Source organism: Phodopus roborovskii, unplaced genomic scaffold, assembly GCF_943737965.1.
Source record: "Phodopus roborovskii unplaced genomic scaffold, PHOROB, whole genome shotgun sequence".
NCBI classification, from domain to species: domain Eukaryota; kingdom Metazoa; phylum Chordata; class Mammalia; order Rodentia; family Cricetidae; genus Phodopus; species Phodopus roborovskii.
The window spans coordinates 26,489,085-26,515,643 of record NW_026126549.1 but is presented as its reverse complement, the minus strand read 5'-3'; the positions used below and the strand labels follow the sequence as shown (position 1 = coordinate 26,515,643).

Sequence of the window (26,559 nt, the reverse complement as noted above, 5' to 3'; positions counted from 1 at the left end):
AAGGCCAGTTGGACTTCTGTAAGTCTGCAGCGAGCCCTAAGGCTCTGTGTTTCTAACCAGCTCCCAGGAAATGTGAAGCACAAATGAGTTCCCTAACAAAGCACCACAGGGCACAGGTAGGATCATAGGGCAGCAGGCAGCCAGATTCAACTTTCTGAGGAACGTACATTCAAATTGACAGCAGCAAGAGCCCGTTGTGATTGATGCTTCTGGAAGATCCAGCATCAAGGTATGCAGATGCCTCCTTGATGGAGGAGTGGGGTGCACAGCACACAAGTGAACACTAAGAATAGACCAAAGAGGACTGCCGTGTGCACGCTTACACTGTCAATTCTGTTGGACTGGAGGTGTAGACATATTATTTTTAATGGTCTTGCTTAAGCTTCTAGCTATAAATGCACTGGTGATGTCAGCTGAAGTCACTCAAACTGGCTTTTGTCATGTAGGGAGAAATGATCATCTACCCTATTTTCTTCAAGAAGAACATCATTTCCAAATATCCCTTTATCAACTGACAATTTTAATCAAAAATAGATACACACTTCTACTGCCTCGTTAAGAGTTCCAGAGAAGAGCATCTGACTGTCAAGACCAGAAAGCACTGTTTTGTAGGCCAGTTGCTCATATTCTGTTGGGGTTTTTTTCTTCCTAATTACCAAGTTCCTCTTGTTTTTACAATATTATTAGAAACATTTCCCAGCATTTTCTACATGGGACTATGGAAAAATAACTGAGTTGAAGTCCCGCCCACCTCGGAGGCCACTGTTAGTGAACTAGAGCCTGGACGTGCTGTTCCATGTGCTATAGAATCAGTACGTGTAAAAATAAACTTCCAGAAAAGGAAATGCCTACTGGGCAACCTCTTACTCAGACCCGGGAAGCCTTTCCTCATTCTTGTGGGTTTCATTAAGCTAAGAAGTGCAGAGCGTTGTAAACTGGTTCGCTAGTTTCCATACTTGCTGCCAATTTTCCACTTCTGCAAAACCAATTCCAATTAAAAAATAAATAAATGAAACAGTAAAACTCTAGTCCTTCATACAGTCTGAATTACTTGGGTTGTGAGATAAAAATGGCAGAATGCAAAAAAAAAAAAAAAAAGTCAGTTGTTGGCAAATAATGTCAACATTCATTTATTGTTCTTAATTTTAAAATTACTCCTTAGTCTCAGAATCGTTTCCTCCTCCAAGGTCTGGAAAGTTTTGAAAAGGCAGACATTGCCAAATAATTGTCCTGAGTTGGGTTATTTTAAGGCATTTGTTTTACTACCTTGTAGCTGAAGGAGTTCTCATGGAAATCCATCCAAACCACTGGCTGTGTCAAAGATTTATACAGATTTATGACAGAGCAGTGCATAGCTTCTAAGTGTTTTAAGGTTCTGCCTTGTGTGTTACTTGAGCCTTAAATAGATATAAAATCTGTAGCTACATGCAGAGGAAAGAGAAAAAAAGAAAATCAAAGAGGAAAGCTGAATGGACAGGGGGAGCCCAGCCACACTATGGGACAGAACTCAAAGAGCAGATTATGATGTTTCAGCTGCCCAGCCCTAGACACAGGAGTCATATTAAAACACACATAGTTGGATGGAGAGATGGCTCTGTGGCTTCCAGAGGACCCAGGTTCAATTCCCAGCACCCACAAGCCAGTTTATAATCATCTGTAACTTCAGTCCCGGGGACTGCAAACCTCTTTTCTGGTCTAAAAAGGCACGGGCGTATATGCAGCACATAGATATACAGATAAAAATAAGGTATTAAAAAAAAAGAAACACACACAGCCTTTTTCATCCACTGGCTTATTAAAAATATCTCCCTTCCTCAGTGTCTACAGTGTGAAATTCACATACGCAGCTAAATGCCAAGATGTGTCACATTTCAAGTCCTCCCAGGAAATGTGCCCTCACTTATTCAGAACCCAAAAGGGTTACTACTCAAATAACCAGAATTCATATAAAAGGGAGATGGTTACAGCTGCAAGAACTTGACACACAATGTGATTGGCCAACTTCCCACTGACAAGGAATATTAAGACCAAGAAGAAGAAATGCCAAGCAAGGGAATAGCAAGAGAACAGAAAGGGACAGAAGAAAGGGGAGGGTTGAGCAACCAAAAGGATGCAGAGGCCCAGAATTGATGGGAGGAAAGGCAGAGTAGTCCACACTGTCTGAAACCTGTCATCAGGAGACAGGGTTTGCCACGGTGCATCACTGAGAGCAAAGATGTCCAGTACAACACCACATACACTCTTGGCCTTAGAGGAGAGTTATCTCTCCACATCTTTTAATATGCAAGAATTAAGAAAATTAATATACGTATTGATCTGACCACACCAGCTTAAGTCAAAGTTTGAAAGGGCAGCTAGTGACTCACAGTGTTTATCAATCCACATTACATTCTAGCTATTACTAGGGACCCCGAAACTGTACTCAACAATGGTCAAATGGTCTGCTGCCACCCAGTGTGGCAGCAACCTTTTGTAAAAGCAAAAGATGAGAATGAACCAAGGGGGCAGGTGAGCTCCAAGCAGCTTCAGAAACAAGCCTTGCTCATAGCGAAGTTACATGGCAGGGAGAGCTGGGTCTGAGTGAAAACAGACAGCTGGTGTCCAGGATAAGAACACTGCACACGTTGTTTTTAGAAAGTAAATTAACATACACAAGCTCTGCCCCTGGAAAACTTCACAATCCTGATAAAACTGTCCTCATTCTTCTCAAATTCCACCATAAAATGTGACAGGTGGAGTTGGTGCTGTTAGTTTTAAAATAAATAGATGAGACCACTTTTGCGATAACTGCTAATGCTGTAAGCCTGTGCTCACACATGTGCACACACACAGACACACACACACACACACACCAACACAGACACACACACACACGCACTCAGACATATGCACACAGATGCACACAGAGACATACACACACACAGACACACACACACCAACACAGACACACACACACGCACACAGACATATGCACACACACACAGAGACATACACACACACATACACACACAGTACCAACACAGACAGACACACACACAGAGACACACACACACCAACACAGGCACACACACATACACACATGCACACAGACACACACAGAGACACACCCAAAGACATACAGAGACACACACAGAGACAAACACACACATGCACACACCCACAAGCAGGCAGTTCCAATTACCATAAAAAGAATCTTCAAACATTTCTCTGATAATTTAAAGGTACAGGGCAAAAGAATTTAAGGGCATGGCTCTACATAGCTAACTATATGCAATATTTCTAATGGATTTAACTCTTGATGGGGATTTTTGCAAATACAAGTATGACTAAATATTGCTAAGTAAATTTTCAGATCTGCAGTCTGAGGATATTTTTGTCAACATACCCTTCATTATTCTGTTGACTGTGACCAAAATCTTAACCAAAATGCAGAAAATTATTTTATGGCATAATGAAGAGATTGCATATAAATGTTCAAAAAAGATTGGTCCAGGCAACATAAAAGATTGTCAGTCTCACTAAAACATTATAAAATGCAACATTTAATATTACTCTTATTCAGAATTTTGTGTTATTTCCTTCTACCTGGAGTCAGTAACATGCCAGTCTTTGAGGTTGAAATGACACCTTGGAGACAATTCCAAAGACAAGGAAGGAGCAAGGACAGGCAGGCAGGATCCAGGCATAAGTCAGGAGTGGTGACTGCAGGGCTCAGTGACACAAGTCTCCAGTTGCTGGGCTTACTCATAAAAGCTATCACCAGTCAATATCCAAAAGTAAACACTACTTCAGTAGCTTCATTTGGATTTAAGATGAAAAATGAATAAATTCACATTCTTGACCATGTCCATTTCAAACTCTAAACTTCAAAAGGCGGCCACTGGATTGTCAGAGTCCTCCCAGACCTTTTTAGGAATAGGAACATCACACTGGAAGGAAAGGAGAAAATAAGCCCCTGAGTTTGGCATCTTCCTTGGACTGCTGCACATACCTGTCTCCAAGGCTGACCTACTGACTTGAGTGTAGAGCTCCATGCAGGGTGTGGGAAGTGCAGGCCATGCCCTCAAGGGTACGGTCATGCAAAGAGATGAACACAGTGAGTTAAGACGACTAACAAAATGGCTTCTATGTTTCTGGGTCCAGAGGAAGAAGTAGGTAAGAGTCCTAAAAATAAATCAGATGGTAGGAAAGCAAACAACCCAATCAAAAAAATGCCCAAAGGACTAAGCAGAGAATTCTCCAAAGAAATATAGATAGTAATAAACACTTTTAAAGTGTTTTAAAGTTGACATGAGACATATGCAAATTAAAACTATTTTGAGAGAACATCTCATGCCCATCAGATGATAGCATCAAGAAAACAAATGTGAAGACATACTGGCAAGAATGTGGGGACAAAAGACTCTTGCTGTTGGTAGGAGCATCAATCAGTGCAGCCACTACAGAAATCAGTGTGGGAGGTTCTCAAAAACCTACCCTATGACTCAACTATACCACTACTGAGCATATAGCCCAAAGACGCAGCCATGCTCCTTGCTGCTCTATTCACAATAGCTTAGGAAATGGGATCAGCCTAGTCACCCCTCAACTGATGAATGAATATGAATGTAGTGCACATACACAATGGAATCTTATTCAGCTACAAGAAAAATGAAACTTTCAGGAGGAGAGATGGATCTGGAAATAATCTAAGCAATGTAACCCAGACCCAGAAAGACAAGTATAGTATTTCTAATACATGATGCAGATCCTAGTTTGGAATCTTCAGATTTGTGTGTTTAACCAAATACACACACATGCATACATATATACACACATATCACATACACACACATGCATACAAACATGCATACATATATACACACATATCACATACACATGCATGCATACACACAAGTATACATATGTACACATACATCACACATATGCATATACACACATATATGCACACATACATCACATACACATACATGCATACATATATACATGCACATTACATATGTACACATGCATGCATAGACACATGCATACTTATATACATTTATCACATACATATACATGCATGCATACATTGCGTACACACACACACACACACACACGCACGCACGCACACACACACACACACACACACACACACAAACACCACTAATAAATTATGCTAATCTAAGCTGGGAACTTCCCTCCTGATGGCTAGCTTTCACAGTGTTTAAAGGTGGCAAGAAGCCTGCTGGGAAGAAGTCAATGGTCTTATCTGGCAGTAAACCCTGTAAACTACAATACCAACCTGCCAGGCAAATATGCCACTGCCTCAACAGTGCCATGAATGCTTCTGCTCTCTGGTTGTATTTGAGACAGACTCCATAGGAAGGAATCAATTCTTGATACTATAAACCTGGAGTCCTCAGGGGTACCTACTACAGTTATGCTAAATGGACATGGTGTCAAACTGCCTTCTCAACATTCACGCTTATCCCCGTGAATTAGTGGTACACGTAGTCTCAGGCAGAGCAGCCTCTGTAGATGATATTTAATCCAGAGATTCATAACTTGTCAAAATGACAAGGTAAATGACTGTTGAGTGTTCAATAGAAACAGCTATATAACCCCCTCCAAGGCCCAGGAAGCATCATGAAAGAGAGGGCTAAAAGAATGTCAAGCCAGAAGATGGGAAGGAGGACTGTGAAACTGTCTCCTGGACATGACATGCTATTGTACCCATACCTTATTTGAATAAATACCTCTCCCGACCCATGCTCATGCAAACAACTCATAACCTATATAAATGCCATAAGAGACAGACACACACAGAGAGAGAAACAGAAACAGAGACAGAGAGTATGAACACAGGAAGACAACTTGTTGGAGGTGGATTATGTATGAGACTGTGAAAGAAATGCAACTCTTTTTAATCCCCCCACAAGCCTTTGTTTTTAAAGTCTAGACAGGATCTACCATTGTCCAAGTTCAGTGCCAATTATGTCCAAAAAGCCTGGTGCTTTCACCCCAGCTACAGTAATACCTAACACACTCTGGCTTCTTCTGAGGCAGAACCTCTTTGGATGGTGTAATGATTTGACTAAGAAATGTCCGCCATGGTCTCAGGCATTTGAACATTTGATCCTCCATCGTTTGGGGAGGTTTAGCTGGTACAGCCTTACCGGAGGAAGCATGTTAACTGGGGGCAGACTTCGAGGTTTAAAAGCCTGGAACCACTTCCCGTTGGCTCTCTGCTTCGTGCTTATTTTGAAGCTCCCAGCTTCCTGCTCTGGCCATCATATCTGCTTCTTGCTACCCTGTTGCCTCCAACATTACGAAGCCTGACCCTTTGGAACCCTAAGCCAAAAATAAACTCTTTCTTCCTTAAGTTCCCTGTGCTTGCGGTGGGGTTCTCTTTTTTTCTTTTTAACTACTATATGTGTATGGGTGTTTTGCTCCCATGTATGTCTTTGCATCCTGTGTGTCTGTATCCAAGGAGGCCAAAAGAGAGTTTCGGATCCCTTGGAGCTGATGTTTGATGGTTGTGAGCCTCCATGTGGGAGCCTGGTCCTGAGTCCTCTAGAAGAATATCCAGTGCTCTTTACCAGAGCAATCTCTCCAGCCCTGATGCTCATGGAAGTTCTACCACAGTAACAGAAAAGCAACGGATACAGATGGCATCTAGGAATCTGCATTTTTAACAGGTTCCCAGAATAATCCTTAAAATACATCAACAACATCTGAAAATGTCAGGCCTGAGCACCTATCAGACAGGCAGGGGAGGCAGAGAAATCAGAGTTGAAAGGTGGAGAAGAAAAATCACAAGTAAGGATGGGAGGGGGCGTCAAGAGAGAGAAGGGAGCTGGCAGAGGACATCACACAAGGCCTGAGTTCTGAGCAGCTGGGCAAGGGTTCTCCAGGACTAAATGGAGCGGGGCTGCCCCTAGGGGACATGATTTCAGCACAGTCTAACAAAGCCACCAAGTAAGCAGGACCTGCTGCCAACGGGAAGGTGAGTGAATGTGTGACAAGTCCTTGAGTACCCTCCCATGGGGGAGGGGCTCCTCCTAAAGACTGCCAGGAGCCAGTCTTGCCTTGCCGACTAAATCACAGCTCAGATTGAGATTTAATCTCCCTGCTCTAGAAAAATAAAAGAGATGTCACATATCTTATTTCTGGATACAACGGAGGGACTCATTTCTGTGACAGTTCTCAACAAATGACAGTGAGTACAGAATAGTACTCACCTCGGCCAGATGACATCTGTGCCACATGGCAGTGGCAGCTGAGGTAAAAGGCAGGCTGGAAAGGCAAGGTCATACGAGCAGCCGATCCTCCGTGTTACTACACAAGTGTGTGGGGGCAAGCAGAGGGAGAAGGATCCGTAGACTCACTCCAGGCCACACAGATAGGTGTGCGCTTCACTAGTGAAGCCTGGCAATGACAAGCCAACCCTGAATGCAGAAAGGCTGTTGTGGGTCCAGGAATGGGAACTTAACCAATCAGAAATGCTGCATGGGGTTGGGCAACCCTGCAGTGGATTCTGACCACACTTCAGTTAGAGAGCTCTGTAAAGCCAAATCAACCAACCAACCCTGGAGGGGACAGCCACACCTCAAGGAGGGACACAAAAGCACAGGTCAGGGACAACCCATTCAGAGGCTGTTGCAAGAAGTGTGGAGAATTGAAGGCAGTAATCAGGAGAATGAGGAAAGGAGTCATAGCAAAATAAAAATAAAAAATTTAGCAGTTAAAAATGCAAGACTTAGTGACATGGAGAACAGATTGTGGAAGAGTGGGGGTGGGGGGGCAGAAGAACCCCAGCTCTGTGGTTTAAGCATCTTAGCTTTACATCAGGTAAAAGAAACGCAAGCTCTTATATAAGTGACAGATCAATTTGCCATCTGCCTCCAACTTGAAACGCTCAAAATCTGTTTGTAAGCCAACTCGGAATCTTCCAGATTCAGGAAGACAGTATTTTAAATACTTTTATGAAACAGCACAATTATGAAACACACCCATGTGCCGGCTTCAGATACATCCTTCAACTAACTACTCTTTTCAGCAATGCATCTCAGAAATAGAAATTAGTTCAGATTTGAAAACCTGGCAAGAAGAGAAATTACTCCAAAAACCCGAAGCACAGCCATTTGCAGAGAAAAGTACTAACCAGTGCCTTAACACCCAGAATGATTGAGTGGAAAAACACACCATAAAGTGTCCAATATGAAGTATGTGCTAAGAACTTCTCTGCCCAAGAGTGTTATTTACCTAAGTTATAGGATTCAAGATAGCTATAGCAAATATTTCCCAAGCTGTTCTTTTATTATCATTATTCATATAAAATGGTTTTCTACTTATTAAACATGGGTGTGCCTGGTATTTTTTGACATTCCCTTTGAGAAAAGCAGAAAGCTTCACTCTGAGGATGTGACTCAGGGAGCTGGGAACATGTCCAGCATCTGGCCCATGCTTCAATGGCTGGGAATGTAGAGCACCGTCTGGCAGGGCTGCTTCAGGTACATCCTCAGCGATGCAGGCCTGTTACCAGGCTCTTTCATCCCTGTACCAGTCCACACTCTAAAATGACATGTCACCAAACAGCTAGCAGAACTTAGGGCCAGGAGGGGATGAGTGAGGGGTGCTCTCTCCGGAGTAAGGAGTGGCTTCACACACTTCCATGATCCCTCAAAGCACCCTTAAGCCCCACCCCCTCAAACATGCTAACACCTCCTTTGCAAACATTCCAGAGTTCCATTATAGTTCCCCCAAATTCAAAAGTAATACTGACTATGCTTTAGAAGGAAATAATTACTTTGACAGAAGCTGAACCTGAGTATAACCTAATAAAGACCCATTTCATAGCTAATGTGGCCCCTCACTTAAAGCAGCTCAGAGTTAAGTTTTGAACACTTGGGCAGTCTTCAATATGGACAAAATCCTGAAGCCCCTCTCTGAAATGGACAGTGGATAGAAATCCTACCGTTCCTAAAAAAGAGTTACACGTCCAACCCTGGGGCTGGAGAGATGGATCAGTGACTAAGAACATTAACTGCTCTTCCAGAGGACCCAAGTTTGATTCCCAGCACCCACGTGGCAGCTCACATGTCCATCCCCAAGGTTGACAGAATGAGTGGGCCTCTCCCTAGCTCCATGGGCCTTATCAGTACCTCATTATATATAAAGAGCTCTTCTACTTGGAGCCTACATAGTATATTTTTTCAATGTAGCAACACTGGAAAAGCCATTGCATCAAATTTAGTCTTTTTTTTTTTAATCTTTTATTTTTTCAGAATAGAGAATACACAATGTAGGCCTCCTCGATGCTGGGCACTAGTAGCAGCCACTACTCTTGGTCTACTCTGGGATGGGGTTGGGAAACAACTATCATCCTGCAGTGTGCTGGACCACTAAGCTGTTCAACTGGTTAGGGACATTCAATGCATTTTCAACTTAAAATGGATTTGCAGGTGGACCTTTGCAAAACATATCTTACAAATACAGCTGAAGTTGGGGCCACTGCCCCCAAAAGTGATGAAAGATTTAAAAGTCTGAGGCTGAAAATTTAAGACTAAACAGCAAGGCTTCTTATGACATTAAACTGAAATAGAATTTTTGCTAACATTTTCTGAAACTTTCCCGTCCCAGACAGGCAACCTGCTGAACATTTTCTCAAGCCTGCCTTTGCACAGATGAGGAATCTCAGAGGACTCTGAAACTGTTCACCAAGAACCAGGAATTCAAGGCCTTGGCTCAGAAACCACATTCTTTCCTGGCAAGTAAGGCAAAGAAAAGCCTACCATCTTAGCAAGTCAAACAGCAAGAAGTAGCCTTTTTTTTTCCACCAGTAAATGGACTGCCGGGGAGGGAATTCCTCTATTCGCTAGAGCAGATCCAACATGCTGCAGCTGCTCACACTTGCCAACGTGCTCATGGCTTCTTAATGCCTGCTGTGCTCGACTTCAGTTCATCAGCCGGAGCCCACAAAGCCCTCCTATCACTCCTTGGCAATCACTGAATAAAAAGCTGCTGTGTGCCAGAGGAAAAATGGAGAAAGCGGCTTGGCCCTTCTAAGCTGGGAAAGAGGCTCAGCCTTGGCTGGCGGAATGGTGAGCACAGGCTAGACCCCGGCATCTGTAACCTCAGCACTCAGGAGACTGAAGACAGGAAGAAAAATTCAAGACCACCCTGAGCCACACATACTAAAGCTCTGCCTTTAAACTTTTAAATTATAATTTATAACATGTATTGAAGGCAGCCCAATCAAGTGGAGAGTGGGGAGTCAAGTTTCTTCTGTTACAGGAGACTCCTGGCAGCCATAAGGTCCTCAGAATGGATTGCTTTAGCATCATGAACCCCTAAGACGGTCTCCAAGAAAGTGAAGGTGGACAGACATCTGTGAGATAGGAGTGGGACAAAGGAGGGTCCAAGAAAGGCATCTGCAAGAAGGGAAGGAAATGGTATGAGAAGGATCAATGGAAAGAGTAAACCACAATGTAAATGGGAAATCAACTGACCGGAGACATGGCCATCTAAAGATTCTACTTTGGAATCCTGCCACTTCCTACAAAGGGTCATGTGGCTCCAGGCACCCTAAACTTAAGTCACTTTTGCTAAGCTCAAGTTAACTTAATGCACTCATCTATCTGCTGAGAAAGATTGGAAAGGATTCAGGACAGTACCCAATAGAACATCCTCAAGCCAACATCTTTTCAGCCACTCTGTAGCCACTGCATATTTTCCAACATTTACCTGGTATTGTCATCCATCCATTAAAATAGGCAATATTGTTCAAGCAGGTTTCTCAACCAAAGCACCACTGACATGTGGGGCTGGACAACCCATGTGTGGCGTTATCCTGTCACTATAGAACATCAACAGCATCCCTGCTCTTTGTCTTCAAGATGCCAACGCAAGTCCAGTCTTCCAATTATGACAACTAAAACTGTCTCCAGACTTTGTCAACTGCCATCCATTGCTAGAAAACATAAAACACGCACCCAGCAGTCCACTTTACTCTGGAGCCAGATCACCACCTTGCACAGCCCTAACAAGGGTGCTAGGTAGGGAAATCTGCCACTCTTCACGGAAAAGCAACCACTGTGTCCGTGATCTATCAATGATGAACTAACCGCACCACCCAGAGTGACACAGGTCACAAAAGAACAAAGTGTTTGACACAGTTTCTATCTGCACCAGCAGAAGAATGACTACGTCTCAGATTTGGGCCTTAAAAACTGAGACTTCTGGAGATTCTTAAGAGGGAGATAATTTTCAAATCAGGATCTTTAAACAAGAACTGGGGTGTTTTCAGTCCATGCAGATTGTGTCTCCCATTTTAAAAGACAGACCCACAGCATACAGGCCTGAGACATCAGTGACAGCCTGGAAGCTTGTGCACATGTGTCCTCCCAGACTTCGCCACTGCCTGGTTTAACAGCAATACGTCTTAGCTGGAAATGATCTGTGGCAGCTCATAAACAGCTCTGAATACAAACCAATCTCAGAGGAGGTATTAACAAATTTTCACTTCTCGAGTTCCCACACGAGCAATTTTCTCATCACTCTGACAAGAGAAATGTTTATAAAGAAAAGCAACAAACAGTTCTGAGATCTTTGGGCAATATTTTCCAAATAAGTGTGCTACCATACATCAAACAGCATCATGGCAGTACAAATCTCTGCCAATGGCTACTCCAGTTCAATGGTACTCAGGCACCCAAGCTAACAACCCTAATTCCATTTTTATATTTTATTTATTTATTTTTACTTTTGCACTTTTGCAGTAGTAGGGATAAGTCTTTCCCTCCACTCACATGACACCCACTAACTGACCCTTTTCCTAGAAATAAGAGCCTTCTATTCCATGCCAGTATACACACCAGCGTATGAGGTAGGGGTAAGGGAGTGTTTCCACAGCGTTACTGAAGGGAGCACCTATGGGGTATTTTTCTGCTGGAGATAGTGTTAGGGTTGATGTGTAACTTGACCCAAGTAGCCAGAACTGTTCTTGCCAGTTCTACACACCTGCTAGCATTCATCGGATTTAAACCCAGCTGCCCTAATAAAACGCTGATCCCAAAGCAAGTACGCTTCAGAAAACTTTTCAACTGTTTTAACTCAGTCCTTCTCAAAGCTTGAAGTGTACAAGAATCCTCTGGGGATTTTGTTCAAAAACAGGTATTGATGCAGGTCAGAACAGGAGCCCAGATTCAGCGTCCAGCCTGGACCCAAATGGGATCTGTGATCCCATGAGGGAAAAGTTCAGAGAGCAGAGCCAGGAAAGAAAAATTAATTAAAAAAAAAAAAAAAAAAAAAAAAAAAAAGACTGTTGCCCAGGTTAGCCTAAGATTTCTGCACTCAAGTGACTCTCCAGCCTCAGAGACCTAACTAAGTGGGAGTGTAGAAAAGCATCACTGTCTGGGATTGGGGCCTAATTTAAGAGAAGAGCAGTTTCTACACACAAACGGCATGCCTCAAATGTCAAGAGGGTGGACTCGAAGATAAGCTGTCTGCATTTGCTCCCACTTCCTGCTGCATTCAGGGCGGCTGGTGGACCCGAGTTTATCAACATATTTAACCATGGCTCTAATTTCAAGGAAATAATGACATTAAAAACTTGTGTGCACATAGTACTCTTTCTGAAAAAAAAAAAAAAATCAAAGCTTTTTAAATTGGACCTATCCTGCCAAGAAATTCAGTTTGGTTTGTGGACAACCATTAACACTGCCAATGCCCTAAATAAGTGGCAAGTCATTTTCTACTAAGTTACTAATTTCAAAGGTGACAAAGGTAACTTGCTAAAAGGCAGGCCAAAAACTAGGGTCTAAGGCCAACACCAATACTATATTGTCTTTTTACAATAAAACAGCAACGAAGCCTGCTCCTCCCTTTATGATATACTACCAGTTACCGTGACAGACTCAGATCCACCCTCATGTTCCACACTGTACATCATAATCCCTAGCTCTCCCTTCTTCTCCCTGTACCTAATCAGCATAACCCGGGGGTCCTGATACAACAGCAGCTCCCATGGTAACCCTTCATGTCTTTATCCTCATCGTGGAGTAGTCCCCAGAGACCCTTCCCTACACTGCTCTTCTCCCGTCCTAGAATGGTTGTCTAATACTCATTGCAAGTGAGCACTCTGTTTCCTAAGATCATCTTAGCTCAGAGAAGAAACACATTTAAATCTGGAATAGCCTTGAATAGCACACAATATTGAATTTATCTGTAAGAGTAAAGACTCTAATGTTGCCAGGCCAGCTATAGTCAAGCAGAGCTCTGCTGAGGCAAGACTTCTAAGAAAGAAAAGCCTGTTTGGTTCCTAGTCTCAAAGACTTTTGCCTCGTGCATGTCCTAGTTGCTCTGAGTCAAAGGCAGTACTGTCTGTCACCTTGCAGAAGCAGATTACACATTACAATGGCCAGGAAGAGAAGGGGCTAGGAGAGGCAGAGAGATGGCTCTGTGAGCATAACATCTTGCTGAGTAAACCTAACTACCCGAGTTCAGGCTCCAGCACCCACATAAAAAGTCAGAGGCAGCAAGATCTGGAATCCTGGCAGTGCTGTGGTGAGACAGGAAAATTGGCCAGAACGTCATGGACCAGTCAGCCTTGTGTACATTACAGCAGCCAAAGCAACAAGAGAGACCCTGCCTCAAGGTGTAAGACTGGTGTGCTAGCTAGTTTTATGGGAACTTGACAAAAGCTAAAGTCACCTGAGAGAAGGGAGCCTCAGCCGAGCAAATGCCCCCCATATAAGGCTGCAGGTCCTTTCTCAGTGTTTCAGCCTCACAGAGCAGGGCATTTCTTAGTGACTGATGGGGGAGCACCCTGATGGGCGGCATCATCCCTGGACTGGTGGTCCTGGGTTCTATGAGAAAGCAAGCCAGGGGGAGCAAGTCATTAAGCAGCACCCTTCCACGGCCTCTGCATCAGCTCCTGCCTCCAGGTTCCTGCCCTGTTTGAGTTCCTGCCCTGTCTTCCTTTGATATGAACAGTGATGGAAGTGTAGGCCAAATAAACCCTTTCCTCCTCAGGTTGCTTTGCTCACTGTGCCTCGTCACAGCAATACTGACCCTACTTAAGACAATGGAACGACCGAGATGATGCCATGGCTTAAGCACTTGCTGCCCAAGCATGAGGACCTGAGTCTGGACCAGCACAGGGAGCTAGATGTGGTGATGTGCATCTGTAATCCCAGTGTGCCTACTGCAAGATCAGAGGTGGAAACATGAGAAAGCCTGGGTGCCAGCCAACAAGAGAGACCCTGTCTCAAACAGAGGAGAGGAGCAACATCTCGGGTGCCCTCTGACCTTCATACATGCACCATGGCACCCACATTCCTTCATTCTCTCTATATATACACAATCACACACACACAATCACACACACACACAATCACACCCCACAAGATTTGCTTTTAAGTGGAAGAGAACCAACTCACAAGTTTTCCCATGACTTCCACAGGCCCACCATGGTACACACATGCCTGCATTCACATACATACACACACAAGGGAAAAAAAAAAAGCTATAAAGAGAAGCTTGGAAAAGAGGAAGGAAGAAAGGAAGGAAGGGAGGGAGTGGGGGGAAGACAGCGCTCAGTGAGCCCTTAAAGGCCATGTCCCCAATGACCTACATCAATTCCGTTACGCCCCACCTCCTGAGGGTGACAAATCCGCTATGTCCATGTGCCTTTGGGGACACAATGAGTGGGGTCCCAGAAAAGAAACCGCTTTCCCGGCCTTCTGGACACTCACTCAATCATCCTCACCAGCCCTGGTTCACCATGCTCCCTGGTGTCTCAGTTACTCAGGCAGCTAGCTTCCTCTGCCAGGAAACTTTCTCACCTTCGCCATGAACACCTGTTCCACTCAGCCCACAGTTCCCGCACATGTATTCAGAAATCTCCGTGCTTCTTCCCAGCACAGACTATGGCTGGTGCTGATGCTCCCCACAAGGCCACAAGTTTGAGTTCCGTGGCTTTCTTCCAGGAGCAGTTCTACGTGCATACTTCTGAATCCTCAGTGCCTCAAAACCTTCCACCTCTTCACAGCAAAGCATCAAGCAATTGGACTATCCAGGCTTATGTCTACAGCTGCTAGCAGGCAGGTAGGTAGAGAGGTCAACAGCATCCTTCCTAGTGGAGATCTGCTGTTAAAAAGCCACCCACAATTTGACGTTTGTAACTCCTAAGTATAAAGAGTCAGGGGAAGCCTTGTGATCAAAGATATTCCAATATTAAAAGCTTGTGCTCAAGTTAGAGGGGGGGACATGGTGAACCCTGATGACTGTGACTTTAAGAGAACACAGGAAAGATTTCTCTGCATTCTCAACTTTCATTTTCTTTCAGCACATTCCTACCTCTAGTCCAACCTTTCGTTTTCAGAAAGTCTCTCTCATGACAAATTGACTCCTGTTAGTGCCACACATCACAATGGGATCCAAAAATGAGCTTTGCCTGGGGGTAGCAAACAAGTCATAAAACAGCATTATCAGCCATGCAAATCTTAGTAACCCTGAGGCTTAGGAAACTCCTCAGTTGTGTGGGGAGGAAGAAAGGCTTTAAAGTAGCATGCTCCCTAGATTCACATTGCATTTCTAAAAAAAAACTAAGTACAGGACACACTTCTCTAAGTAGCCTAAGCGGGTGTTCAGAAGAGCAGTCCCTCACAAGAATGGCCTATCGTATGGAAACTCCTCCCACTTCCTCAGAATCCTAACTCCTGGCAGCACGTGGGCAAGATGCTCAACTCCACTCCACCCCTCCTGTCAACTCCACAGTTCAGATAGTTCACCAGCCCAGAGGTCCACAGAAAACAGGGCCCAGACCCCTGCCTACCACAGAAAAGTCCTTCAAATTGGGAAAAGGAGATGTGTGCCAAGTGTAAGGCAGGCCTGTACCTTGATCCCTGGGGCCCCAGTTTTCCAAGATCATGCGTCTGTCTCATGCCATCTGTTCAATGAAGCCTTGTGGTATGGCCAGTGGTTTGGAAAACTAGCAAAGTACAAGATGCAAAATAAACAGAACAGACTAGCACAACTATAGGGATGTTGTCCTAGGAACAGGGCATCCACTCTGCAGGGAGCTCACAGCCAGCTAGCCCCTACATAGAAACAACTGTGGGCATCAAGGGACAGTGACAAGTGAGCCTGTTTCTAAACGGCCCACATAAGAAGGGCAGATTCTAACACAGGCTAAAGCCATTTTAATCTCTCTTCCTGGCTTCTGACTTCTCAAGGGTTTATCTCCTTGTCATTTACACATTGACAACAATCCCATCAAGCCAGACACCTCACTTGGGACTAACAATCCTTCCCATCATTATTATTCTCATTGTTTCTACTTGTAATTATCCTAATGATGACTACTGGAAGAATAAAAAGCTATCTGAGGTCAGTCATTGGATCAGACGACAGGCCTGACACCCTGCCTGAAAGCCCCCTGCAGCACACCTACAGAGTATGCATAGTACATAACTGTTGAAGGGGTGAATGTGTATGTGTATTGGAGCTTTGGCAGTAATGTCACATTTTCATTAAAAATTTAGTTTTTGGCAAAGAAAATGCCCAACAGACTTGCCTATAGGCCGACCATATGAAGCCATATTCTCAATTGAGAGTCCCTCTTTGAAAACAACTCTAGCTGGCATCAAGTTGACTTAAAACTAACCAACACAGTGACTAAATACAATGTGGTATATTAGACTTCTCTAGGAACAGAAAAAGCGTATTCATAGAAAAGCTGATGAGATCGGAATCACAGCTGCATTCTTCTCCGGCAATTGTATGTCAATGTGCATTTCTTTACTGTACGTATCACACCTGGTTAAGCATGACATTAGTATCAGGAGAAGCAGAGTGTGCAGCATATAAGAACTTTTCTGCATTATCTTTGCAAGTATGCTATAAATCTCACAACTTCTAAAAGGAGGTTGTATTTTTTCTTTTTAACAAGGCTTATTAGTAATGAAAGAGGGAAGAGGTGTTTTAAAAACAAAGAGACACACATAAGACTTGTAGGGAGAATGGAAAGTTGACAGGGGTGAGGGAGAGGATAATTAGAATGCATTTTATACATTATTGAAAATGTCACAGAACAATTATTTTCCAATTTTCTAAAGGAATTTCCTTTTCAATTTTACATCCATCCTGAAAGCATAACCCCAAATACTACTGCTTCTGGATACCCGAAAGGCTAGCGAGGGGCGCATGATAAGCTAGCTAGGGCTGCGTAAATACTTTCCTTACTCTATCAAGCCCACTTCCTCCCTTCAAGCATATCCTTTCTTATAAGTTCTCTCACTTTGCATGATACTAGTTATATGTCTACCCAATTCCTGTTTCCACACACAAGAGAATGCCCCCCAGAGGCACCCACAAAACTGTGATACCCACTGGCACCAGTTGGCAAGCAGCTAGGACAATAAAAACCAGTAACCCTCAAGCCAACAGGTCCCACTTGAGGACCCGGAGGACAACTTGTGAACATAAGAAAGACCTCAGACCTCTTTTCAAAAGGAAAAGCTAAGCAGTGTTTTACATTGTGAGGACAGAAGCTAGAAACTGGTCGGAAGTTTTTAGATGGACACCTTGAAAATGAGCAGTTTTTCTTGGCAAGAAGCTGGAAATAGCCAGAATGACCCAAAGTCCAGCTCCAAAATGAGTTTAGGGTCTCAACTTTTGAGGGAGTATGCTGACTGGTTTTATGTCAACTTGACACAGGCCAGAGTCATCAAAAAGGAGGGAGCCATGATTGAGAATTGCCACTATAATACTTCGATATTCAAAAGCCTATAGGCATTTTCTTAATTAGTGATTGATGGGGAGAGTCCAGTCCATGGTGGGTGGGACCATCCCTGGACTGGTGGTAAGCAGTAAGCAACACCCCTCCATGGCCTCTGCATCAACTCCTGCCTCCAGGATCCTGCTCTGCTTGAGTTTCTGTCCTGACTTCCTTCAGTGATGAACAATGCTGTGGAAGTGTAAGCCAAATAAACCCTTTCCCCAAATTGCCTTGGTCATGGTGCCTCATCACAGCAAAAGCAGCCCTAACTAGGACAAGGGGAAATATTAATTAGCTAACTAGTGATGAGTTAGCCTTGGAAGCCTTGGAGGATAGACCCCTCTCTCGTAGTCAGTCAGCTTTGGATACCACCTTCCATTTCCCATAACACTAAAGGGGAAACATCACTACTGCCCCTCCTTGGGATTTAAAATACCATGTAAAAAGGCAGCAATATGGGGTTTTGTGGGAGCCCATCCATTAAAGGGAAGCTACCTCCTCCTGGTCAAAACAACAGGATCTAATCCCACCTCTGGCCCTATAAAGGCCTGACATTCTGATCTGTTCCAAAGATTCGAACACTGCATACTATCATCCCCTCCCTTAAGAGTTAATCCAGCTGGGTCTGTCAATCACCTCCCTCATGGTCAGCCTCATAAAGCTGGTTCACCTGAAGACAACCTTGTGGGTCACGACCCCCCAAGGGGTTGTCCACCAGATATCCTGTATTTTACATGTTTACATTAAGATTCATAATAGTAGCAAAATCACAGTTATGAAGCAGCAATGAAAATAATTTTATGGTTGGAGGTCACCACAGCATGAGGAATTGAATTAAAGGGCAGTAGCCTTAAGAAGGTTGAGAACCACTGTTCAAAAGAGCTTGAAGGTGAGGGGATAATTATCCCCATGGTGAGATAATATAACTTCCGGAGGCCCCTCCCCCAGTGCAGCTGCTTACAGAACTTCCACCATGTTTAAATCAGGCTGCTTTTCTGATTTCTAACTCAAAAATCGTTAACTTTTTTTCTTTCTCCTCTATCTTTTCCAGACAACCTGATGTCCTAGTTTGCTTCTCTGTTGCTGTGGATAAACACTGACCAAAACTAGCCTGCAGGAGGCCAGGGTTTTCTTGGTTTACGGATTACAGGACATCCCAGGGAAGCCAAGGCAATGACCTAGAGACAGCAGAAGCATGGGCCATGGGGAAAGCTGCCGCACTGGACGATTCTAGGCTCCCTGCCAACTTTATCATACAGCCTAGGCCCACCCGCTTAGGGATGGCATAGCCCTTCGTGGACTGGGCCTGCCAACATAATTAGAAATCAAGAAAATGCCCCCCACAGACAAGCTCACGAGCCAGTCTGATGACTACAGCTGCGCCTCATTTCAGCTCCTTCTTCCCAGGTGTGTGTGTCAAGTTAACAACTATGATCAGCCATCACACCTGCCAAAGGCTCAAGCAGCTCTCCCTGACAGTCTGGGCTTTTGCATTGTCTCAAGTCCCCACTCCCCTACCCCTGTCCCTTTCCATTATGTAGACCTCAACTGCTGAACATGAAGGACTTTCTCGGTCCCTAACTTCGAAGGACATGGCTTTCTCTCTTCTCCCTTAGATCTGGGACCCAGTTCTTCTATTCTGGAGTTTACCCTCCTTCCTTCTCTCAAGCCCCGATTTATAATCCTATAATAAAATGCCTTTCTAAACTGGCCTTCCTGTTTTCTGTAAATTTCACTCTGTGAGTACATGGGACAAAGGGCCTGGAAGCCACTTGTCCTGGGGTTGCTTTGCTGGGTGTTGATTTATCCAGGATGCTAGCACTCTTAGTCATACTTGAGATTAAAGAGGAAGCCTCCATCTCCTCCATGGAAGTTTGAATAATGTTTCCTCCCATAGGCTCATATTAGGAACATAAATGAAAACATGTTGTGTGAATTGGATGCTTGCAAGATGTGTTAAGGAGCCAGCCACAAGGCCACTGGCTTCAATATAAGCCAAGCTTAAGGCAGACTCTGATATGTTAATGAATCAACCCCAAGGTGGCTCTGATATATTAATGAACTGGGGACCCCATAAGCACAAAACTGATGCCCACTGGACAATACAAAAATTTGGAACTTTGGAGGTAGCCCTAGGATCACACTGCCATGCTCCTGAGACATGGTATCTCTAGCCTCTGTGCTGATCCTCGCCAGCAAAGGTACTTTGAGAGTGGCCAAGGTGTGATTCGGGTAACTGTTAAGTTGCCAGCACTTTGCTGAGTTCACACGTGCCTGCCCATCAGCACTAGCCACTGGCTGATTTCTCAAGGACCCTCAGGAACTTCCAAAAAATGCCATCCTCCCAGCCTTGTACAGCGGAGGACCTTCCAGCTGATGTGGGATAGAGCCTGCTCCCTGAGTACTCCCTCACTGCAGAGAATTCCCCAATGGAAACATTTTCTGCCCTACTGCTCTGTGCATATGAGGTGATCATAACCTTTACCGTAAGAAGCATGGTATTGTGAGGAAGGTTTGTGTGACTAACCAACTGAGCATATTTGAAAGGCAAATCTCCTGTGGACATACTAATCGGTGTGCCTCACAGTCATGGTCTCCATGGCATGTGTTTTGAACACTTGGTCACAAAGACGGTGGCGCTATGTGGAGAAGGTCTGGGTCTTGTTGGAGGTGGAGGTGGAGCCCTGCTGGAGGAAGTATAGGGAGCAGACTTTGAGAGTTTATATCCACGCCCCATTTCCAATTCAATCCCTCTACTTCCCATGTGACCAGCCAACTTCCTGTTGCCACTCCACCCCCACCATTACGGGCTCTCCCTCACTTCCTGCAAGTGGTTGGAGGTGTGATGTCTGAGCCACCTGCTACCATGCCTCCCCACCACGATGGACTCTTATCTTCCTGAAACTGTAAACCATAGTAAATGCTTTCCTATGTCAGTTGCTTTTTATCATGGTATTTTACCCTTAGAAAAGTAAACAATAGAAAACGAATACATCCTCTTGTTCCCATTTTGCCCACATCAACCATCTCTAAAATATCCCAAGAACTCACTCTGCAATTTTCCTGTATTGGGTTGTTGTCTTGGACCAATATATGATGGCATGTGTACTCTCTTCAGTATGGATCCATTTTACCAGCTGTTATGGTTTAAATGAGCAATGTCCCCCTGGGGCTCATGCATTTGAGCATTTGGTCTCTGGTTGGTGACACTTTGGGGGGGCAGTTGTGGAGCCCTAAGGGCTTTGTTGGAAGAAGGACACACTGAGGGCAAGCTTTTTTTTTGGGGGGGGGGTATAGCCTGACCACTTCCTGTCCATACAGGAAGAGCTACTTTCTGCCTGCTGATGAAATGTGATCACTCTGCTTCCTGACTGCCAGGCCTGCCTTATGTATGCTCCTGCTGCGACTTCCCTGACAAGATGGACTAGGTCCCCTCAGTACCTAGAAGCTAAAAGGTGTCCTTTCTTCCCTAACTTAATTTTTGCCAGGGTCCTGCATCACAGCAACAGAAAAGTAACTAATAACACCTGCTCATGCTGATCTAAATAAAATGCCACATCTTCAATATAGAGTCACCAGTATGTATTTTTCTGCTGATCTTAAACTCAAAAACTAAAATGACTGGCCAGTCATGGCAGCACACCAGCAGCATCCAGGAGGTAGAGGCAGGTGGATCTCTAAGTTTGAGGCCAGCCTGGTCTACACAGCAAGTTCCAAGCCAGCCAAAGATACATCATGAGACTATCCAAACAAAACTTGATGGTTTTACCCATACTAACAAGAGCCCAAGAGGGACCTGCCTAGTGCTACAAGAAAAAATTGACTCTATCTTCTGGGATTCCATAGCCCAGACCAACCCTGTGAAGGAAGGATTCAGACACTTTCATCTCCAAGGCACCTAGGCTCTTCTCTACAACCAACAGATAGAAATGGGCAGAGTTTCGCTGTCCTCCTCACAGTAACTATGCCCCTCAATCACATGGGAGCAGGTACAGAAGGTGGATTATCATCCTTCCACTATCTCCCCCAAAATACTTCTAGAACCACAGCTGGTGTGGGGCAGAGCTGAGGGTGAAAACTAGGACAGAGAGTAAGGTCCAAAGAGCCTTTTTCAAAGGTGGTAAAATTAGCAAATGGAAAAGAAAAAAACAGTTGGCCAGAACAAAGTCTGGATGCCCCTTCCTCACCTTGCCTCAATTGGCCATGAGACCAACTACAGTCAGGCACCCTACAGGCACAAAGGCATTCCTGGGTGCCTGGAGGCAGTTCATGGGTCCTTACAATACTAAGTGGTAACGAGATGCTAACAGGTACAGGATGCATAAACTTGCATAGAGAACTACATGAAACAGGGGATGTGCAAGGAAATTCACACTAACCACTGAGCCAAATGTCCTCCCTAGGTGCCATAAAAGCCCCCCTATCCTGTCTACAGCATGGCCATTCAAGCTACTACTCCTCCCTTAGAGGAGTAACCTTTCGTAACAGATTCTTTCATTTTGCTATCTACAAAACAAGTAAGCCAAAGACTGGAATGTAAAATGGTTTGAAATGTAAAATTGAAATGGAGGCCTTAAGTTTATCCAAGATCATTTTTCTTCTTAGCACACTGTCAGTATATCTGTGTACAATGAATATTCACTTTATTTTAGAAGTTTTCCCAAAAAAGTGTAAATATAAAGTTATAGATTACTAGCAGCAAAAGTAACCTAGCCTTATTTAAAAAAAAAAAAAAAATGATCCTTATCTTGGCATGCTTCTAAGAAGGCAGATAAGCCCTGACTAACAATGGTCCAACTTACAATCTTTGAACTTCATGGTGATGCTAAAGGATAAACTGTACTTTTTCTTTTCCCAGGCTAGCCATACACAGCACACATCTTCCATGATGATGGCTGGTGACAAGGAATATTAATCAATGACCATATGCTACGATACTAAACAGCAATGCTCCATCACAATAGAAGAAGCATCAGTATTTAGTTATGAGGTTAGGTTCAAGTCTTCCCAGGTCTACATATGGTTAATAGGGAAGGTGGCCTCACCATCAGGGTTTCCCCCTACCCACCTCAGTGTCACTAAGGGCTAAGACAGAATGAGATAAGACCTGCTCTACAGGCACCCCTGGAGGCCGGTTTCCAAGTCATTGGCAAAAATCATGGAATTCTCTGCCACAAATCATAGTTCCTTCACTATACTGCTGCTATAGCCCACACACAGCTACCAGACACCCAGTGGGACTGTGGTGTCTGTCCTTTGTGTGGCAGCTGACTGCCTGAAGAAAACACACAGCATCTCACTGGTAAGAGTAACCACCCATGAGCAACAGTCCTTTGCCTTGGCTTCAATCAAGTTCTTTACAAAAACCTGACCACAGTCTCCAGAAGTGGCATCCAGTACCATGTTGAGTCCTTAAATCAAGAATGCTGAAATGTACTGGTACCCATATCCCTAGATACCAGGGATCTCAGAGCAGAGTGGTCTCCGTATGGCCAAAAGCTGATGGCTGCAGACTGTCCAGACCTCTGCAAGTGCTTAGTAGAGATTTCTGACAATGTGGGTTATCTGAATTTAGCATCATTTCGTGCACTTTAATTAGCCTCTAAAAACACAGGGACCCAACCTTCATGCCAATCTTTGTTCACAGATTGAATCCATTTTTAACAATGCATTTTTAATTTGATCTTGAGCATCCACTCATACATCTCTCAGTGCTTGCCTTGTAATTCCTGGGGCAGACCAACTCAACAGAATGGAGGAATGAGAGCCACTTTGAGCCCTGATTTCTGTTCCAGGAGACACAGGCTAAGCATTCTACAGGTTAGTTTCCCATAATCCTGTGCAAGGATTTCACATCTCTTTGCTCCCCTTGAAGTAGAAATGACCTGTGCTATCTATTGCCCCTCCATTGAACATTGCTGTCCAGATTCTCTATGGACCTCTCAGCCATAGCAAGGAAGACAGAGAGAGGTCAAAGATATGGACCAGGAGCTTGGTAGATGGCTCAGTGGATAAAGTATCTGCTCTGCAGGCAGAAGGATTGATACACTTATAAGTGTTCAGATCCCAGACACCATCCTTCATTCAAAATCCAGATGTGGTGGAACAGGTCTGTAACCTCATCACTGGATAGCAACCTCTGGCCTACACATTCACCTACACAGGCAAGCACCCACACTCACACACACAAAGCTGGAAGGAAGCCCCAATTCACAGAAGCTGGGTTGACTTGGACCCATGACTTAATCCCACTAAGTCCCAGATTCGCATTTGAAAATCAAGAATGGCAATAATACAGAAATTACAGAAAGCATCTGGCAAAGTCTACGTGAATATTAATAAGTTGCGGTAGGCTTTTCTGCTGTAATAAACTCAGCAAATCCTGCTGGCGGCCCCCCCAAATTGACATAACTTACACTCAGTGTATAAAGAGGGTCTCCCCCACCACCACTGTCTGAAACATTACCTGTTAATTCTGTAATAGATAGATCCTCATGAATGGTAGGACTGGGAGAGAGTCGTGGGGACACCCCCATGTGCTTGGCAGCCCCGTTTGAGCTCCTTCTAGACTCAGAACCACCCCAACTCACTCCACAGTGCACTCTACTTCTAGTAGAGGGCACATTTGTCACTCCAAGGATGCTTCTCTGTTTTCCCTCATGCACTGACTCCCTGCTCCCACTTAGGTGAATCCTCCACTTCTCCAAAAGGAGAGTCAGGATACCAAAATCAGTCCCTCTGCTTTCTGAGGATCTCACATGTAAGAGAAGGCATGCCCCAACCAAGTTACAGAGACCACAGACTGGTCATTCACATGTTCATGTGTGCTGGTCTACTCCCCCTAGAAGGCCTAGCCAAGTTGCTAATGAGGTGTGTGATGCATGTTTTCTCAATATTTATTCAACTGCATTTTCAAATGAGCAATGCTGTCTGTCCTTGAAGACAGATCCCAACCATGTGTTCAGTCATGTGGTCTATCAGTCCATAACCTCTGCCAAGAGCTCAAACTCCACATAGAAACATTCAGAAGAGCTGCTAGAGATAGAGGAGTATATGTGGTGTGTGTGTGTGTGTGTGTGTGTGTGTGTGTGTGTACATGTGCGCGCATGCGCGCTCCTGTCTGTCTGTCTGCCTGCCTGCCTGTCTGTCCATATGTCTGTGAGTGATAGGAAAGGAAGGAGGAGACACCTAAGCCCTTGGTGACCACACTTGAGGATGCAAATGTGATTATAATATTAACCACCACATCAATCTGTGTGGATTGATAAATATGCACAAAGATTTCCAAGGTCAATTAGCAATTACAAAACCCAAAGAAAGGCATAGGCAAGTAAGAGGGAGAAAAAAAAAAAACTAAGGGCCTTTATCTTTACATTAGCTTAAGTTTGGAAGTTGAGTGATAGATTGGAAGATAAATGACTGGATAGACAGACAGACAGGAGGGAAGGGTGCTGTCCCATATTTTGTCTCATTATTTCTTGCCACAGTTTGAGACATGTGATTATGTCCACCTCACCGAAGTTATTTATGTGCCCAGGGTTAAGAGCCAGAAGTTTCTTGGGGCCCTCCCCTGACAATCCAATGACACAAGTGCTCTTCTTGAGTACACGATCTGATTGGGAAATCAAGAATAGCAGGGAGAAGGGGGGGCAGACACAAATCTTCTCTGTGCTTTCAGAATGACAGACAGCTCAAACAGGGGTGCAGAACTAAGGAAAGCAACAAAGGTACAAGATCCTTGTACCAAAACACTGGCAAAGAGGGGGTAAAAAGCTCCAGATCAGCAAGACAGGGAGATTATTTAGATCCAACCTTGGTGCTAATTGCTCAACAGCTGAAAGAAGCCAGGCTAGAGCAATAGGGGTCAGAGGGAGGCCAGAGCTGCTTGGAAATGAGTAGAGGGTAAGTAAAGAAATACAACTTTTTCAGTGTTTCTTATTTCTATTTCTATATACTATGCAGACTCCACACCATGCTAAAGAGTAAAATTTTATCAATCTCTGTGGTATTCTAAAAAGTCCACTTTTGCAATGAAAGCCATTAGTATGTATTTACAGGTAGGTTTTCTCTACCGGGATAGTCTATAAAGTGCTTGTTTGTCTGCCCTAGCCAAATTAGATGCCACTAATCACCCGAATGCAGCTCATAAGAATTAAAAGCTTCTTTGCAAACTCCTGAAGCCAAGTCCTTTTACCAATAGGAGAAAGAAAGCCAGCAAAGCAGTAGAGTGGCTGGTGTTGCTGTGGCCTGAAGTTTCTAGGGAGACCTTGAAATGCTAGGTGTCTAAACAAAATTGCTTTGGTGGGGTTCCCAAGATATGTGAAAATAAATGGTTCTGGGAAACACATCCAAAAACTTCCTCTGCTTAACCAACCCATGTTGTCATGGTTACATTCCTGATGCTATAACAAAACACCTGACAAAAAGAAACTTATAGGACAAAAAGGGTTCCAGGGAACATACAGTCCATCAAAGGGGGAGAGGGGGATTTGGACACCTAGCAGCAGGAGCATGAGACACACACTGGAAATTGGAAGATCATATCACACGCACAAGCACACCAGAAAGAGAAAGCAGGAAGTGTGACCAGGCTATAATAACATCAAAGCACACCCCTAGTGATGCAATTCCTCCAACAGGCCCTACCCTCTAAAGGTTCTATAAACTTCCGAAACAGTACCACCAACCAGGGACCAAGTGTTCAGATGCATGTGCTTTTAAGGGACATATCTCATCCAAACCAAAACACCTGTTAAGCTCACTCATTCTGTTTGTCCTGAATATTTTATTATTAC

General features: G+C 44.2%; 1 protein-coding gene across 4 annotated transcripts in view; it reads right to left on the bottom strand.

Annotated features, from left to right (window-relative positions):
- Positions 1 to 26,559, bottom strand: part of Ldlrad4 (low density lipoprotein receptor class A domain containing 4) — a 313,620-nt gene that overhangs the window by 266,355 nt on the left and 20,706 nt on the right. The window contains exon 1 of one of the 4 annotated variants that reach the window (XM_051200767.1): positions 3,992 to 4,102. The exons of the other annotated variants lie outside the window; for them this stretch is intronic. The gene's annotated coding sequence lies outside the window, so the exon portion shown is untranslated. Of the gene's footprint in view, positions 1 to 3,991; positions 4,103 to 26,559 lie in introns of those variants that run through there. 4 annotated transcript variants of the gene reach the window in all.